Genomic DNA, 16,637 nt, shown 5'->3' on the forward strand with positions numbered 1-16,637 from the left:
TCTGAGGACAAGGACATTTAAGATTTCTTATGTTTTCTTTGTAGATTTTTACAGTTTAGATCTTACGTGTAGGTCTTCGATCTATTTAGAGTCCTTTTTTTTTTTTAAGGAGCAGTTTTAGATTCAAGTCATTTTTTTATGTATGGTGTGGAGAAGGGATCCAACTTCATTCTTTTATATGTAGCTATCCAATTGTCCCAGCACCATTTATTGAAAAGACTATTCCTTTCTCATTGAATTATCTTGGCACCTTGTTGAAAATCAATTGAGCATAGATGCATGGGTCTATTTCTTGACACTTAATTGCATTCCACTGGTCTATCCTTAGCCAGCACCACACTATTTTGATTACTGTAGCTTTGTAGTAAGTTTCAAAAATCAGGAACTGTGAGTCCTTCAACTTTGTTCTTTTTTTCCAAGACTGTTTTGGTTTCTCTTGGTCCTTTGCATTCCCATAGGAATTGTAGCCTCAATGTGTCTGTTTCTGCAAAGAAGGCAGTAGAGATTTTGATAGGGACTGCATTGAATCTGTAGATCATTTTGGAGAGCATCCCCCCCCCTTTTAAAAGATGTATTTATTTATTTGAGAAAGAGAATGCATGTGAGTGGGCGGAGGGGCAGAAGGAGAGAGAATCCTTCCAGCAGACTCCCCATTGAGTGGGGAACCCAAAGTGGGGCTTGATCCCAGACCCCAAGATCATGACCTGAGCTGAAACCAAGAGGTGGCTGCTCAACTGACTGAGCCACCCAGGTGGTCCTGAAGTGTATGTTAACAATATTAAGGCTGCTGGTCCATTTATTTAGGTTTTCCTTACTTTTTTTCAACAATGTTCAGTATACAAGTCTACTTCTTTTGTTAAATCTATTCCTTAGTATTTTATTCTTGATGCTATTATAAGTTGAATTGCTTTTTTAACTTGATTTTTAGAGCAAATGTCTTTTTACTTCGTTGGGAGCAGCTGGAATTCTCTGTGGTTGTTGTTGTTTTACTTAGTAACACTGACTGACCACAGGGCCTTCTGTGGGCAGGTATCCAAAGTCGGGATCTCTCATGGGACACATGTGTGAGCTCTTTGCGTGTCAACCTTGTGCAGGAGCCATGCTAATCTTCTCTGTTTTGTTCCAATTTTAGCATATGTGTTGCCAAAGCGAGCACTGTGTGAGCTCTTAGGAGGTCCCCACAGATCTCCATAGAGCATAGTATCCTTGGTACAGGATATCAATCTTTCAGTTCCAGGATTCCAACTTTGCCACTCACTGCCCACTGGCACATCCCATAGCCTCTTTCTGGATTTTCTTTCTTGCAGTATGCATCTCTTTTTTTGGGGGGTGGTGGTGGTGGTTCAAGAGAAATAGCTCAAATATAGTTAGCTCCTGTTGTGTTTACTTGACAGGCAGGGGCTTACTTTCCAGATTATTTTTTTTAAGATTTTATTTATTTGTCAGAGAGAGAGCGAGCGAGGGAGCACAAGCAGGGTGAGTGGCAGGCAGAGGGAGAAGCACCATAACAAAAAAGTAAAAAACTCAAATTCCAGATGAGGAGAAGGTATTGGCTGCATATAGCTATGAAAGATTTATATCCTGACTATAAAATAATTTCTAAAAATCTATAATAAACCGATAAACTGTTCATCTGAAAAGTGACCCAGGCAGAAAAGGAGATCCAAATTGCCAGTGAATACATGGAAAGACACTCACTCCCATGAGGAATCAGGAAAACAAATTAACACCATAAGGAAATATAATTTTAGACTCTTAAAAATTAGTAAAGAATTAAAAACTCTGAAAATATGTAGTGCTAGTATCTGACACTCTCATATTCTGCTGTTATTTCTGAGATCTTTTTGTCAAATTGAAGATATGCATATGCTAAGACTTCATAAATGTCACTAAAGAAACTTACACATACAAGCATAAGTAGAGAGTTTTATAAAAATGTTTATATAGCAAGGTTAAAAAAATTCCAGCAAACATAACAAAACAAAAACCCTGGAAACTCACTAGATGTCCATTAATAGGAGATTAGATAAATGTCAAAATATTATACAGTAGAATACCACAAAGTACTTGAAAATAAATTAACACTTCAGCTACCCTCTTTATCCATAGGATGTTTCTCAAAAACATAGTATTGAGAAAGAAAGGGGGGGGGTGTGAGTTGCAGAAAGATATATACAATATGATAGCACTTATATAAACCTTAAAATATGAAAACAATACTAAATATTACTTATAGATACATTTATATGTAGGAAAAACACAAAACAAGTATGAAAATATAAGTCCAAATTCAGAAGGGAGAGGTGGAAATGGGGTCAGGCGGGGCAACACAAGGAATTCATCACAGTTTCTATTCTTTTTTTAAAGATTTTATTTACCTATTTGGCAGAGAGAGAGAAAGAGAGCACGAGCAGGGGGAGCGGCAGGCAGAGGGAGAAGCAGGCTCCCTGCTGAGCAAGGAGCCTGATGCAGGGGTCGATCCCAGGAGCCTGGGATCATGACCTGAACCAAAGGCAGATGCTTAACTGAATGAACCACCCAGGAGCCCCTCTATTCTTTAGTATGGCCGATACTTTGTTAAATGCAAACAAAAATACAAAATAACTCCCAGTGTTGTGAGATAGCTCTAAATTCAATTTTCTGTAAACTCTTTTCCTTCAGTTCTAATTTCAGAGTACTGCTTCTAAAAAAGGTTGTCTGCTCTCAGGCTGGTGACACAATGAGTTTTTAACTTTAACTTCATGACTAAGACTCTCCTTTGTCTTGGGGAAGCCAGACTTACTTCCAGTTAGCAAGTCCATACAGGAATTTCTTCCCACTCTATAATCAGTGACATCTTTTCCAAATATTCCAACCTGTTTGCCTAATTTTCAGAGGAAGGGGCATTCAGGAGCTAGATATAGGTTACCTTCTGTTAGGGGGTTCAAATTTACTTGCCAGCTGGCTTTAAGACTACCAAAATGGGTAGGATTACCCAGGTCTAGTGGTGAATTTGTTAGTAACCAGGTGTGCAAGACCTTAGGTGAACCCCTTGACTGCTGTGGACTTCAGTTTTCTCACAGTCAAACAAGCACGATGGATGAAATGACTTCTAAGGTACATTCTTGATCTCACTTTCCACGCTTCTAAGGCAGATTTTGAGGCTTTGTCAAAACATTCCTTGGCCCTGAAATTCTTCTCCGCTCTCATTTCTACCAAGCAGGTTGGATGAATCCTGGTGATCTTAAACTCCTGGACAACTTTTAGGGATGCTATATTTTTCATATGCCCAAGTTGAAAGCGCAAAGAGTCAAATTCACCCCACTTGCCTTTATAAAGGCAAATGTCCTGGCTTCTCATTTAGGTATAAATTAGCATTGGCTTTGTAACTTATAACAGCAGTTGTCTGGTAAATCCCTTGAAGTGGTTGCTAGTCTCTTTGTAGTAAAATTTTCCTCCTCTCCCCTTGCTTGCCACTAAGAGGAATCTAATTTATTTTCTGAGGTAGGGTGCAAATACTTTTTATTTAAATTAAGGTATTGTGTTATCAATGAACAGAGTCCTGACTGATAAGAAAGGTATGATTTTACCTTGTGAATTTATATAAATGTAAAATATATAGTTTTGTGGGAGTAAGAACTGTCAACTTCTAGTCAAACCTGTTAGTTTCAAGAGTCGGCAACTACCTGTTGCAATCAGGAATTACAGGTTGAAAGCAACTACAGTCAGTTTAATTCACGTGGTGTTTGAATTCAAAAGCAGACTGGTAAGTGGAATTTGAATATTACACAGTTAATAGCAGGGAGGGTGCCTAATCCTAGATGACTCAGAATGCCCGTGCAGTGTGGTAGATGGTACAGAGAAATGCAGTGTGGCCAAGCGCATGAGAGAGAGAAGTTCATAGGGGAGTTATATAGCTAAATCATGCACGAGCAAAAGCAAATTTTGGGAACTCAGAAAATCAAAATATATTTGACGATATTTAGTTTAGTGACTGTGTGTGCTATGATTTGTTTAGAAATTAGCTGAAGCAATAAGGAAAACTGGAAAATATGGCATGAATATAAGGAGATGATAAAAAAGGAGAAATAGGACTTGAGTTACTGCAAACAGCAGAAGGCAAGAGAATTTCATCCAGGAACAGGAAACTCAAAATAAATAACACCAGCTAGGAAATACGGCAAACACAAATCTTATAAATAATTTAAAAACTTGCTGATTTCTTAATGCATCATTTAACTTTTCAACTGCAAGCTGGCAGAGTGACAGACTCCACCTCCATTTCAAGTACTACATGGTATAATTAATGTGGTAAAAACAAAAATAGAAGAAACACAATTGTGCAATTCTGCAGGGACACAGATTTCCATGCATGACAATCAGGCATACCCTGCAATTTACAATACATAGTTGGAATTATTTTACCCTTACTACAAGTGAACAAATACAGGCAGGGATCTGTTATTTTGTTAAAGCAGACATAGTGGGGCAGTTTCATTTACACGTTCTGGCCCAGCTAACGAACTCTGTTCTCACTTTGCCATATGACCGTGAAGTGTGTGTGTATGTGATGGTCCACATGTCAGAATATGTCCATTTTGGGAAATATTATCTGTGAAACTCTAAATGACCTTGTTAAAATGGAAAGATTTAGAGGTGCTTGAAATTACTAGAAAAAAATAAACCCAGTCCAAATGGGAACTAGTCTAAATCATCATTCTGGTTCTGAGAAGCTGAATGTCATAAGGGTGAGTTTCAATGTGTTCTTTGGTTTAGCTCAAGAGCATTCCCTTCATTCCTCCTCAGCTTTCCTTGACCCAGCCACACCTGCTAAGCAACCTCTTCTATGTTCCGTCACTGCAGTAACTATATAGTCTAGTAATTTGTTTTCCTTACTAAACAGACTTCCTTGAGTGTAAAAACTGTATCTTTTTAGCTATGCCTACCCAGGGGCGGGTCAAGTTCTGGCAAAGGAGAGGCTATTAGATAATGTAAAAAAAGAGACACTTCACTTGGTTTTCAAGGTCTCTAAACGGTCCTTTGCAAGCGGATGGGTTGATCAGGCCATTGGTACAGGAGTCCGTCTGAGAATTGGCATGGCCAGTTGCTTGAGAGACCTCACTGATGGCAGCTGAAATCCCCAAACGGTCAGGTTAGTGATAAACGTGTCAGATTACTTACTTTTTGGCATTTGCCCTTTGTTCTTACTAAGTGTAAGAAATTGTCTTCAAAAAGCATGAACAGATCTGGATTATGACACATTAGGTAACAGGTAATGTTTAAAGGGCTATTTAATCATTTGTTCTGCATCGGAGCTATCCATAGAACCACCCGGATTTGTCATGCTTCTGATGGTAAAACAGTGACTTTCATACTGCCTTTGTTACTGAGAAATGGGTTTTTCTAATGTCAATTTCACTAGCTGTGACAATATCAGAAACTGGAACTATCCTCTTCATTAAAGATGAAGTGACCTTGGTGCTTGTGACTAGGTTAAGTGACTTGTCTAGGTCACACAGTGAGTTGACGGCTATGAGGGCACGTTCTCTAGTAACTGTCACTATGGTGTTTAAAGATGGGCATGTGAGTGGCATATAACCTTGCCATGTGAGGAAACCCATGAGAGGTAAGCCAGACACCTGTCCTGTCTCCTTCAGTGGGTGATACTTACTAGGTAAGTCAAGTACTGAGAGAGGGAGTGGTTATGAACACAATTTAGCAAACCAGTTTCTGATCTCCTGTTTTCATCACATACAAAAGACACACCCTGACTCTGCCCAAATATTTCTGTAACACACCACTTCTCTAACAAAGAGACTACCTGTTCCCCAAGTGGTGCAAATTCAGATTCCATATGGGCTGTGAAGGATGATGACAATATGCATTGCTGCTATTCTTTCTGAATTTTAATTTCTGTAGGCATAAAATATTTTTCACTGAGATTATTGAAGATTAGGTAAAGCCATCTAATTAAATGTAAGTACCTATTACTAAAGCATTTAGACTAACCTAGTGTGGGAGATACTGCCTAATGGAATCATAGGAAGAGAAAGAAATCTTCTTACCCAGAGTTTGATGATTTGTTCATTAGGGCATGCTATCAAAAATATGCTATTAAATCTTTAAAGAATGACTTTTTAAAAATTACAAAAATATATGTTGATAGAATAAAATGAAGAATACAGACATGTTTTAAAAATGACCAACAATTTTACCACCCACAGATAATCACTTGCTAATAATATTTTGATGTATTTACTTTGAGAAAGTTTTCTATGCCAAAGATGCATCTCATACATGAACTGATACCTAGGGCAGGCACCTGTCAATCAGTTTGTTGAGTAGAAAATGATCAGAAAACAGATAAAAACAGGTAGAGCTGAAGATAGTAATAAAAATTCCATCCTCAGGGGCGCCTGGGTAGTGCAGTCGTTAAAGCATCTGCCTTCGGCTCAGGGCGTGATCCTGGCGTTCGGGATCGAGTCCCACATCGGGCTCCTCTGCTGGGAGCCTGCTTCTTCCTCTCTCACTCGCCTGCTGTGTTCCCTCTCTCGCTGGCTGTCTCTCTGTCACATAAATAAATAAAATCTTTAAAAAAAAATTCCATCCTCAAAAATTGTGGGGAAAAATCAACAAAAGACATAAAATCATAAAGCCTGTAGGCCTTTAGAGAACACTAACATAATCTTTTATTCTGTGGATGGGACCTTGAGAGAGAACGTGACCAGCTGAGAGCAGACACAGCCAGAACTAGAATCCAGGAACCAAGGCTTTTGGCATAATCTCCCTGCTTTCACAATGATTTTAACTGACTTGTCATATATATGACTGGATTTAATAATTGACAAACTTTGGCTTTGAAGTGAACCCACGTGATCTGAGATGGGAAGAATAAAACAATGTTAGTGGATCCTTTCTATTTATTATTATTACTTTTTAAAAAAGATTTATTTATTTGAGAGAGAGAGAGGTGGGGGGGGCGGGAGGGAGAGAGAGAGAGAGAAGGAATTATTTTCAGCAGACTCCCCACTTGAGCATGGAGCCCAACACAGGGCTTGATCTCACAACCCTGAGATCATGAGCTGAGCCGAAATCAAGAACTGGACGCTTAACGGACTAAGCCACTGAGGTGCCCCTGGCAGAGCCTTTTAACACATCTAAATTGTATCTGGTAGAGATTAAGTTCACTGCTTAAGTGTTTAGTCAGAGTATATTAGAATAGCAAGAAACCTTAGAGGTCCTTTATAGTCTATGTCCCCATTCTATAGGTAAGAACACTGAGGTTCAAAGAGGAAAGATAATTTGGTAAAAATGTTTAGCTAGGATCCCACATACTCTGGATTGATGGGTACTCCCACTTTGCTTTATTTACTCTGCCTGCAACTGAACTATTCAATTGTAACAACAAACCTAGGCAATGGTCATTAATTACTGCCAACCTCACAAAGAGAAACAATTAGAAATGATGTGCCTTCTGATGGATGTATGAACTAGTTCTGCCAAAAAACTCAAACTTGAATCAGTCAGTATAAGGCATACAGTATTATCAAGCATCTAGTGGTAGAAAATATGTTAGAGACTCCCAGGAATACAATAAAAAATCTAGAATGTGGGAAATATAGGGTAAATAACTAGGTTTCTGCAATTAATAAATATCAAGGAAAAATAAGATGGGGGGAATCCAAAGAGATGTAAGAGACAAATAAATACCTCGAATGTAATGTATTGGCATTTGGATCCTGATTTGCATAAACTGCAATAAAAAAAAATCATATGACAGGTACATTAATACCAAGCTTATAGAAATAAAAAGGATCAAAAGACAACAGTATGAACAACTGAATACCAACAAATTAGATAACTTAGATAAAATGGATACATTCCTAGAAAGACACAAAGTACTGAAACTGACTCAAGGAGAAATAGAAAATTTGAACACACCTATAACCAGAGATTAGCAATAAAAGAACAAACAAAGCAAAATAAAACAAAACTACCCACAAAGAAAAGCCATGGCCCAGATGGCTTCACCGGTGAATTCTACAGAATATTTAAAAAACAATAATGTCAATACTTCATAAACTTTTCCAAAAAACACACAAAAACCAAAAACAAAAACAGAAGAGGAGGGCATCTTTCCCAACTCATTCTGTGTAGCCCTATTACTCTGATACCAAAAACAAAGGTATCACAAGAAAATTAGAGACTAATATCCCTTATGAATATAGATGCAAGTCTTCAACATATGGTAACAAATCAAAATTCAGCAACATATAAAAAGGTTTATAACACCATTACCAAGTGGGATTTATCCCAGGAATGGAAAGATATCTGAAAATCAATTAATGTAATATACCATATTAAGAGAATAAAAGACAAGTCACATTACCACCAAAACAGACACAGAAAATGGATTTGACAAAATCCCAAAGCCTTTAATGATAAAGAGAAAATACTCAACAAACTAGGACTAAAGGAAAACATCCTCAATCTGATAAAGGCCATATACAAAAACGCCACAGCTAATAAAATATTTAATGGTAAAAGACCGAATGTTTAAGATCAGGAACAAGACAAGGATGTCCAGTCTTACCATTTCAATTCAACATTGTACTAGAGGTTCTAGCTGGAAAAAAATCAGTCAAGAAAATGTAATAAAAGACACAAACTGGAAAGGAAGAAGCAAAAACAATCTCTATTTACAAATGACATGATTTTGTACCTAGAAAATGCTCTGGATCCACTAAAAAAAAAAAAAAATCGATGAGTTTGGTAAGGTTGCAGCATACAAGGTCAATATGCAAGAATTAATTGTATTTCTATATCTATACACTTGCAATGAATAATCTGAAAATGAAATGAAGAAAAACAATTCCATTTACAAAAGCATCAAAAAGAAAATATATAGGAATAGATTTAATAAACGAAGTGCAGAACTTATACTAAGAAAACTACAAAACATTGTTGAAAGCAACTAAAGATGATCTAAATGAATGGAAAGACATTCCATGATCAGGAACCAAAAGACTTATTATTATTAAAATGGCACTACCGCTCAAATTTATTTCCAGATTCAGTAAATTCCTATCAAAATCACAACTGCAATTTTTTTTCAGAAATGGACAAACTGATTGGAAAATTTATATGGAAATTCAAGGAATCCCAAACAGCCAAAGCAACTGGAAAAGAAAAAGGTGAAGGACTCACATTGCCCAATTTTACAAACTACAAAGCTACTGTAATCGAAACAGTGTGTACTGGCATAAAAATTCACATTTACATTGACAGAATAGATTTAGAGTCCAAAAATAAACCCATACATTTTTAGTCAACTGGTTTTGGACAAGGGTGCCAAGACAACGCAATGGAGAAAGAATGAGCTTTTCAACAAATGGTAGTGGGACACCTGGAAAGCTACATGTAAAAGAATGAAGTTGGACCCCTACCTCAGACCATATATAAAAATGAACTTAAAACAGATCAAAGACCTAAATGTAGGAGCCAAAAGTTAAGACTCTAAGAAAACATAGGATTACACAATGGTTTCTCAGATAAGATATCGAAAATACAGCGACAAAAGAAAAAGAAGATAAATTTGACACTAAAATGACCAACTTTTGTGCTTTGGAGGGTATCATCAAGAAAGTGAAAAGACAACTCACAGGATATGAGAAAATATTTGCAAATCATGTATCTGCGGAGGGACTTAAGTCTAGAGTATATAAAGAACCTTTATAGCTCAATAATAAAAAGGACAACACAATTTAAAAAGTGGGCAAAGCATTAGAATAGACATTTCTCAGAAGAGCTATACAAGATGGTCAATATGCAACAAAAAGATGATTAGTCATCAGGGAAATGCAAATCAAAGCCACAGTGAAATATCACTATACACCCAATAGGCTAGGTATAATAAAAAGGCAGATAATAACAGTGTTGGTGAGGATGTCTCCACTAGAACCCTCATATTCTGTTGGTGGGAATGTAAAATGGCATCTTCACGATGGAAGAGTCTGGCCATTCCTGAAAAGGTTAAACATACAGTTATTATATGATGAAGCAATTCCAAACCTAAATATATATTCAAGAAAACTGAAAACATGTCCACATGAAGTCTTGTAATAGATGTTCACTGCAGCATTATCCACAATAGCCAAAAAGTAGTTTGGAACAACCCAATGTCCATCAACTAATGTGTGGATAAACAAAATGTGGTGTGTTTATTTACATATAAATGAGGGCGTTTTTGTTTTTGTTTTTTTTAATTTTGAGGGAGAGACACATAGCGAGAGAGAGCATGAGGGAGCGGGGAGGAGAGGGAGAAGCAGGCTCCTTGCTGGGCAGGGAGACCGATGCAGGGCTCCATCCCAGGATCCCAGGATCATGACCTGAGCCGAAGTCAGACACTTAACCGACTGAGCCACCGTGCCCCCATATAAATGAGTTTTATTTGACAATAAAAGGAATGAAGTACTGTCACATGCTACAATATAGATGAACCTTGAAAATATGCTAAGTGAAGGAAGCCAGTCATATATTGTATGATTCTATTTACATGAAATGCCTGGGATAAGAAAATCCACAGCAACAAAAAAGCAAATTAGTAGTTGCCTTGGGCTGGTGGGTTGGGGAAAAATGGGTAGCACTGATAGGTATAGGGTTTCTTTTTGGCTGATGAAGCTGTTCTAAAATGGATGTAGGGGTGCCTGGGTGGCGCAGTCTGTTAAGCATCTGACTCTTGGTTTTGGCTTAGGTCCTGATCTCAGGGTTGTGAGATTGAGCCCTGTGTCCCACTCCCCACTCAGCAGGGAGTCGGCTTCAGATTCTCACTCTCTCCCTCTGCCCTTCCTGCTGATGCTGTCTAAAATAATCTTTTAAAAAAAAAGGGTTGTAGTGATGATTGCAGAGCTCTTTGAATGTACTAGACTGTTGAATTATATACTTTATTTTTATTTTTATTTTTTTAAAGATTTTATTTATTTATTCGACAGAGATAGAGACAGCCAGCGAGAGAGGGAACACAGCAGGGGGAGTGGGAGAGGAAGAAGCAGGCCCACAGCAGAGGAGCCTGATGTGGGACTCGATCCCGGTACGCCAGGATCACGCCCTGAGCCAAAGGCAGACGCTTTAACGACTGCGCTACCCAGGCGCCCCTGAATTATATACTTTAAATGGATGAATTGTATAGTATATGAATTATATCTCTGTAAACCTGGTAGCAAAACAATTATGAGACAATTAGGGAAATTTGAAGATTGACTAGGCAGACAATGATACTAGGTATTGTTAACTTTTTAGGTATGATGGTGGTATTGAGTTTATATTCATTTAAGGGAGAATCTTAACTTTATTTATTTATTTATTTAAAAATATTTTATTTGACAGAGAGGCAGTGAGAGAGGGAACACAAGCAGGGGGAGTGGGAGAGGGAGAAGCAGGCTTCCCCACTGAGCAGGGAGCCCGAGGCGGGGCTTGATCCCACAACGCTGGGATCATGACTTGAGCAGAAGGCAGACGCCTAACGACGGAGCCACCCAGACACTCATGGGAGAATCTTACTTTTAGAAAAAGTAAAACATTAGTGGATGAAATAATTTTAAAAATTATTCTCTTGACCCTACCTATCCCTTGAAGTATCACTCCACTTACCCCCCCCCACACCTGCCCAATTATCTCTCCTCCCTCTTTCCAGTTCTGTTCCTACCACTCTTTTGAACCCATTCCAATCGGGTTTCCATCCTCATCCCTCCAATGTTATGGCCAACAGTCAATTACAGACCATTAGCAATTGACTTGGTTGCTCTTCCTGGTTTCCTTTCCTGGTTTCCCTTCCTGGTTTCCCTTTATTTTCAGTGGCTGACCTTTCTGTCTCCTTTGCTGGTTTCATTACCATCCCAGTCCTTAACTGCTAGAGTGCTCCAGGCTCGGTCTTTAGGTAATTTTCTCAAATTCTTGTACTACTTAATATCTAGATGATCTCATGCCTTTTAATACTATGTGCTTGTGTCTCCCAAATTTACATACACAGCCTAGACCTTTCTTCTGAACTCCAGATTCAAATATCTGCCTTGATATTTCCATGTGCTAATTTAGTAGGCATTTTATTTTTGTTTTTAAAGTAGGCTCCACACCCAGTGTGGAGCCCAACACAGGGCTTAAACTCGTGGCCCTGAGATCAAGACCTGAGCTGGGCTCAACAGTCAGACGCTTAACCGACTGAGCCACCCAGGCACCCCTTAAAAGATATTTCAAACTTAACATCTTCAAAACTGAATTTCTTGCTTCCCATTCACATCCTGCTTCTCCCAGTCTTTGCCATTGCAGGAAATGGCAACTCCATTCTTTAAACTGCTCAAAAAATATTGGGAGTCCCCTTAACTCCCCTTTTGCTTACACTCGGTATCAATTTATCAAATCCCATGTGCCATCCTGGCTGAATATATCCAGACACCTTACCACTCCACTGTTTGCACTTTTCCCAAGCCCCCACTGTCTCACTCGAAGAATCGCGATAGCTTCCTAAACCGTCCCTCTTGTTCCCCTACAATCTATTCTCAAACTCCCTTACTCCCCTACAGTCTATTCTCAAAACAGAAGGTAACGTAAGTCTTTTAAAACAGAAGTCAAATCATTTCACCTCTCTGCGCAAAACCTTCCAATGGCTTCCCCTCTCAGTAAAAGCCAAAATTTTTACAATGCCCTGTAAATCCCCACACAATTTGGCATCCTGTTACCTCTGACCTCATTTCCTACTTTTTGCCTGCCATACTCTGCTTCTGTCACTCTGGCCTCCTTTCTGTGCTCAGAATGTGGTAGACATTCTCCTCCCTCAGAATGATTTCTGCACTTGGAATTCTTTCTACCTGGAATGTTCTCCTCCCAAGATGGACATTTCTTGCTCCCTCACCTCCTTCAGATCTATACCTAAAAGAATGTTTCTCAGTGGGCCCCCACCCCCACCCCCACCAGTCCTATTTAAAAAGAAACCTCTTTCCCTATCCTCAGCACTCCTTATTTCTCCCTTACTGCTTCATTTTTTCCCCCGTAAAACTTACCCTGACACGGTTTATACTTCATTTACTATTTTATTTTCTATCTCCTATGAGAACATGGATTTCTCCCCCCTGCTTTGCTAAATGTTTGGCACATAGTTGGTATACAATACTAAGTGTATGAATGCTACTTAAAATGCACTTATATTCTCTGCTTCACTGTCTGACTGGTGCTAGCTTCATAAGCGTTTGGGCATGTATCCCTGAGGAAGATGAGGCTGACTGAATAGAAACACTGTTCACTCACTCAAGACTATGGTATCTATCTTTGTAAAGGAGACCAAAGCAGAGAGTGGGAATTCTAGAGGTTCAGATTTCAATTGCAGCCTTGGTACCAATAAGCCATGTGACACCGGGCAAGTTAAGTTTTCCTTTCTGGCCATTTATTTCCTGCCCTGCCAAATGGGTCATTGCTTTGAATGATCCTGTAGGGTTTTTGAGAATGTAAAATGAAAGATGAAATGTTGAGTAGGAAATGATGTGTCTTATTAATTTCTCTAGTACATACAAAGATACACTTACCTGGTGTTTTAAGTTTTTATTTATTTGAGAGAGAAAGAGAGAGAGAGAGAGTGCACATGTGCAAGAGCAGGGGGAGGGGCAGAGGGAGATGCAGACTCCCTGCTGTGCAGGGAGTCCAACATGAGGCTCAAACGCAGAACCCTGAGATCATGACCTGAGCAGAAGGCAGAAAACCGACTGAGCCACCCAAGCGCCCCTGGCATTTTATACTTTTTAAAGGCAATGAACATACCTGGAATCAAACCTCACAGTTCTTTTAGGGACCTTATACCATGCAGTTTTGCTGTGTTAAGCCCTTATAATACTAGTAATTTGACTGTGAAAAGTCCTTGATGTCAGCCTATTCTTTCTCCTGTGAAAACTCAGTCTTTTTTTTTTTTTTTATAAAGATTTTATTTATTTATTTGACAGAGAGCAGCCAGCGAGAGAGGGAACACAAGCAGGGGGAGTGGGAGAGGAAGAAGCAGGCTCATAGTGGAGGAGCCTGATGTGGGGCTCGATCCCATAACGCTGGGGTCACGCCCTGAGCCGAAGGCAGACGCTTAACGACTGCGCTACCCAGGCGCCCCTCAGTCTTTTTTTTTTTTTTTTTTAAGATTTTATTTATTTATTTGAGAGAGAGTGCATGAGCGAAGACAGGGAGAGAGAGCACAAGCAGGGAAGGCAGAAGGAGAGGGAGAAGCAGACACCCCGCTGAGCAGGGAGCCCAACACCCTGGGATCATGACCTGAGCCGAAGGCAGACTTTTAACTGACTGAGTCACCCATGCATCCCTGAAGACTCACTCTTAACATCTAAATTGTTTTCTTTCAATATCCTTGTCCAGTCAGTGAGTAGTCAGTGCCCCTGGGTGTCCAGCTCCCATGGGAGTTTTGTTTCCTAATCATTTGTATTTGTGGTTGGTGAGTCTCTCCGCAGCCCATCTGTAACCCAGAACCTTGATTTTCTCACTGGTAAATACGGTGAATAACAATCGGCTCATGTTTATTTTGATGGATTCAATGACATATCAATACTTCACATGAAACAGTAGTACAATGCCTGGGATATCTTAAAGCCTCCATAAATTCTCTGTAAAAATAGAGTATGTATTGAGCTTCTACTGCTGGGGTCACTTCCTAAAACAGTTCTTTTACCATGTTACTATCCCCAGTCCAGGACCTGAAACAATTCAGCTTTCTCTATTTGGTTGCTAAGTCCTCCCCATCCTATTGAAAGCGGAGTCTTAGAGATATTTGTACATCCATGTTCATACCAGCATTATTCACCATAGTCAAAAGATATAATTAACCAAGTATCTCTTCTGGTATATAAACACGATGGAATAGAATTCAGCCTTATAAAGGAAGGAAATTATGACACAGGCTACAACACTGAGAACCTCCAAGACGTTATGCTGAGTGCGATAAGCCCATCACAAACAGACAAACACTGTATGATTCCACTTACATGAGGTATCTGAGTAGTCAAATTCAGAGACATAAGTAGAATGGTGGTTGCCAGGACTTGGGGGAATGGGGAATAAGGAGTTAATAGGCATAGAATTGCAGTTTTAGAAGATGAAGAGGGGATACCAAGGGTGGCTCGGTCAGTTAAGCGACTGCCTTTGGCTGGGGTCATGATTCCAGGGTCCTGGGACTGAGCCCCACACAGGGTTCCCTGCTCAGTGGGGAGCCTGCTTGTCCCTCTGCCCGCCGCTCCCCCTGCTTGTGCTCGTGCTCTCTCTCTGACAAATGAATAAACAAAATCTTAAAAAAAAAAAAGATGAAAAAGAGTTCTGGAGATGGTTGCACAGCAATGTAAATGTTCTTAACTCTATTGACCTGTGTAGTTTAAGAGTGGTTAAAATGGTAAATTTTGTGTTACGTGTATGTTACCATAATTTAAAGTTAAAAAAAAATCCCCATCCTATTTTTCAAACCTTATTTCCCACTCTTCCTCTGTATTCCACCCTCCCTCCCCTTTTTAAGTTACTGCTCAATACGTTGTACTCCCAGCGAAACACTTCCTTTTCAGCCTTTGCCCCAAGGAGTTTCTTCTCCGGAATGCTTTCATCATCATCCACCCATTTTCATAAGGTCGTCTGTGTTTTCGCCCCGAAGATAGGCTACCTTTTCTAGATCCAACCAGAAGTCGCATCCTCCATGACAGGCTTACACCTTCAGACCAGAGTCCTTTCCCTTTCCTGCACTAGACAGAGTGAACACATGGCTTTACTGTTTTACCTACGACTCTCCGACGGTAACAGCTAAGCTCCAGAGTATGAGCGCGTTATCGCACCATTCTCCCGCATCCTTCTTCTAACACAAACACACTCCACCACACGGAGCTCGACATTCAAGAGCTCCTGGTGAAAACTCAATGCGTTGGGCATCGAGATGGACGGAAGTCAACTCACACTCCTAAAGAGTGATTTCGTCGACGCAGTGTATAATTTCACACAAAAGCTCTGTGTCAAATTACCTGCGAACATAGGGGTTTGACGCGGCAAAACTGCGGGTCCTTGGGGATCCTTAAAGGCAGCCCGATAATTTGCACAGCTTTCTACCCTCCGAAACACATTCTCACATGTCATCCGAAAGTAATGCGAGAGGGTAGACAGAAGCAGCGCTATTTGCGGAGACGCGCAAAGAAGAAAGGGGTTGTGGCTAGGCGTCTCAAGAATCTCCGAAGCCTCAACGGGGCTGACTGCGCTCCAAGAGCAAACAACCGTTAAAAAGTTGTGCTTCCGGCTCAAGTGTCGGCGCCTAATTGAAAAGGAAGAGAGAAGGACGGAAGCCCGGGTACGGAAAGACGCAGGGCACAATTTCCTTCATCCCAGTCGTCGGATGGTGGGGGCTGGACGCGCGTAACCCAGAAGCGAAAGTCCGTTTCCTTCAGGTATTAGACCCCGACCACAGGAAGTCCCGGCCGGACGGCTTTTATCCAGGCTTTCCTGACTCCCCCTCAGCTCTATTCACTGCATTCCCTGCATTGTGGTACTGTGTCGCCGCGGCCCCTTACATCCGACCCTCGTGGCCTAGCCTGAGTTTTGCCGCAACTTCCCAGGGACCCCAACAACACCCTGGCCACCCTTCCCTTAAA

General features: G+C 40.1%; 1 protein-coding gene, 1 long non-coding RNA gene and 1 pseudogene across 6 annotated transcripts in view; 1 reads left to right on the plus strand and 2 right to left on the minus strand.

Moving 5' to 3' along the window:
* Positions 1-401: 401 nt before the first annotated feature.
* LOC130544627 (uncharacterized) lies at positions 402-16,535 on the minus strand. The gene is made up of 2 exons (XR_008961039.1): positions 16,017-16,535; positions 402-6,545 (listed from the first exon to the last, which is right to left on the minus strand). It is a non-coding gene; the product is annotated as an uncharacterized LOC130544627 (long non-coding RNA).
* On the minus strand, positions 1,057-1,156 carry LOC113263513 (U6 spliceosomal RNA; annotated as a pseudogene).
* CLASP1 (cytoplasmic linker associated protein 1) overlaps positions 16,341-16,637 on the plus strand; it is a 265,789-nt gene continuing 265,492 nt past the window's right edge. For 2 of the 5 annotated variants that reach the window (XM_057317072.1, XM_057317077.1), the window contains exon 1: positions 16,341-16,433. The gene's annotated coding sequence lies outside the window, so the exon portion shown is untranslated. The remainder of the gene's footprint in view (positions 16,434-16,637) is intronic. The other 3 variants (XM_044388297.3, XM_048214522.2, XM_057317121.1) reach the window with 2 other exon arrangements.

The sequence above is a fragment of the Ursus arctos genome, unplaced genomic scaffold (assembly GCF_023065955.2).
Source record: "Ursus arctos isolate Adak ecotype North America unplaced genomic scaffold, UrsArc2.0 scaffold_1, whole genome shotgun sequence".
Taxonomy (NCBI): domain Eukaryota; kingdom Metazoa; phylum Chordata; class Mammalia; order Carnivora; family Ursidae; genus Ursus; species Ursus arctos.